The sequence below is a fragment of the Olea europaea genome, unplaced genomic scaffold (assembly GCF_002742605.1).
Source record: "Olea europaea var. sylvestris unplaced genomic scaffold, O_europaea_v1 scaffold2682, whole genome shotgun sequence".
In the NCBI taxonomy this organism is placed as follows: domain Eukaryota; kingdom Viridiplantae; phylum Streptophyta; class Magnoliopsida; order Lamiales; family Oleaceae; genus Olea; species Olea europaea.
Genome location: NW_019245203.1, coordinates 20,674 through 23,307, shown reverse-complemented (window position 1 = coordinate 23,307; position 2,634 = coordinate 20,674). Strand labels below are relative to the sequence as shown.

Sequence of the window (2,634 nt, the reverse complement as noted above, 5' to 3'; positions counted from 1 at the left end):
CATTCAAGTGCTTCTCCGGGTCGCCTCTTCAGTCAGACCTTGGTATTTTTGGCATAACATAGTGGCTCGGGACCTGAGCATTCCTTAGTTCCCTTGAGAATGGTAGATTCTCATTGTCATCGTCCAAGTCGCAGGACCTCTGCTGTTCATCAGAGTCATACTCATCAGCCTCATACCCTAGTTGTTGGTGAGAGGTTTTGGGACGGTCCTTAGCCTCTTCCTCCCTCCTTTCCTGCCTATTTCTAGGCGGAGCAACACGGGGGGCATTTTCATGCCTTCTTTCCGGCTACTGGGGCATTGGAGGTGGAGGAGGTGGCCTTATCCAGGGCTGTTGAGCCTGCTGTTCCCTGAGCCTTGTTTCGATGGGGCTGATTCTGTCAAAAACACTTCCTGCCCTCCTATGTCTTGGATCATGCTCATACGGAGGTGGAAAATTATCATGGCTCATTTGGACCTCAGTGGGTCGGCCAGAAGCGTAGTTGGAAGAAACATCAACTTCCACTTCCCTTTCAAATGGGCTTCCACCTCGGCCATAGTCTGGCGAGACAGCTCTATGACTTTGAACTTCATTCTCTTGCTGGTAATGCCCTTGGGGGGCGTATGGAGGAATGGGGAAGCCTCTCTGGCCCTGCATTTGGGCCATAAGCTCCCTCATAGCCAAGTTTTGACTAGCGATATCCCTCATGTTGGCTGCCATGGTGACCATTTCTCTTGATAGTCGTGCCGTCGCACGCATCCCACCTCTCCTTTGATGGTGGTGGAGCTCAGCTGAGCTACTGGGGCTACGGGCTGAGGAGGCACATTTGTGTTTTCCCTTACCCTCCTTAGAGGAGTATCTTCATTGGAGCTCATTTTCTTTTGTTAGACTTCAGATTTTGTGAAGTAATGGGGCTTCTTCCTGTTCTTTTTCAGGAACAAATCCTTTTTCAAGGGGGGTTGCCCAAATGTCATTTCAGTAAGCTTTTACCACAAGGTTGCTCGTAATTATGGTATGGTTTTCCACAGACGGCGTCAATTTGTTAACCCCAAAAAGTGTTGCCAACAGATGCCGGTCCCACCCGCACACACGTGAGCGAATGTCCAACACGCTAAGACACGTGATCCGATTATACAATAATTACCAACCGATGTTCATGAATGTATATGTAAATGTATATAAACTCGATTTGTGTATTGCAAGTAAATGGGCGAGAGTTGAGTAAAGTGTAGTTCTTTGTATTGATTCTTGTATTAGCCTTTTGATGTTACACAAGGGAAGTATTTATAGTGGTACACGTGAAATGGGAGCCCTTGGATAAGGTGGCACGTGGCCTCATCTCTTTGATTTAAACATCTTATTAGGCATGAGGTTTGACTTGCTAGCTTGCAGCACATTTATTGCTTGTGCAGAGCCCCCATACTAGTGACAAGACTTGACTTTTATGCTTATGACAAACGTTCCATCAATCATTCGAATAAGATCTTTATGCAGACGATCTCTTGGGAGAAGTGAACATGGAAGACACTCCCTTGTGGTTCGGAGGCTCCTGCATCAGCTTCTGGGCTTCGATCATTTCACACAATACTTCAGCTTGAGGGCTTCAGCTATCTTCAACTAGGTTCAGCATCATGGTTTCGGTTCATGAGCCTCGGCATGTGGACCTCGGGTACGTTCACAGGCCTCGGTAAAAAGGCGCCTCGTCTAGTGGACTTCGGTTTGAAGGGCTTCGACCATTGCCCACCTCGGCAATATATGCCACCTAGGCTGGAGTGTCACGTGGTTCGGCCTGAATGGGCCATTGGCCCAAGTAGATTGGTCAAGTATGACAACACGCAACATTTTTAATGTCACATTTTGCAACGTTTATTGAATGTTGTGAAAAGTTCCATTTTCACAACACTTACTAAATATTGCGAAAAGGTTCTGTTTTCAATGTTTACTGGCCATTACAAAAATTTCACTTTTCACAACATTTATCAAATGTTGCAAAAAGTTTTATTTTTCGCAACGTTCATTATTAAGACATTTTTCCTTTTTGCAGCATTCGTTGAAGGTTGCAAAAAGTATCAAAAAATGAACACAAATAAAATTATATATGGACCCAAAATAATCCAAACGCTAGACTAATAACTCACGCCTCTCCCCTCTCCTCCTCTTCTTCACTCCCGACCAAAAGTTTTAATTCTCCATATTTTGCCCAATTAATTTGCTCACGTTCAGCCCCAATAGAAGGTCTTAGTGTTGATTGAGGGTGCAAAAACGATGTTCTTTCTCTTCGAGATCTTTTTTTGGATAATATAAGGTACATAGATGAGCAGAACAGCGCTGCGAATCGGACCTATAAACTGGGTTTGAACTGATTCACTGATCTCAGCAATGAGGAGTACCGATCCATGTATTTGTGTGCGAAAATCGGTGATAGGAAGACGAAGAGTGATCGGGACGGTATAAACTGAAAGACGGCAACAACTTGCCAAATTCCATTGACTGGAGAGACAAAGGCCCTGTCCCTCCAGTGAAAGATCAAGGGAGCTGTGGTAAGCCCTTTTATTTATTATTCCATAGAAAAGTTCTCAATTAGATTTTATACTGCTTTAAAGTTTAGTGCAAATCAGTCCATTTTGTTGAGTAAAAAAAAAAAAAAAAAAAAATAA

The 2,634-nt window shown here is 44.1% G+C and overlaps 1 long non-coding RNA gene across 1 annotated transcript in view; it reads left to right on the top strand.

Moving 5' to 3' along the window:
• The first annotated feature begins 1,968 nt into the window (after positions 1-1,968).
• Positions 1,969-2,634, top strand: part of LOC111383415 — a 16,288-nt gene continuing 15,622 nt past the window's right edge. The window contains exon 1 of the long non-coding RNA XR_002700738.1: positions 1,969-2,517. This is a non-coding gene — a long non-coding RNA (uncharacterized LOC111383415). The remainder of the gene's footprint in view (positions 2,518-2,634) is intronic.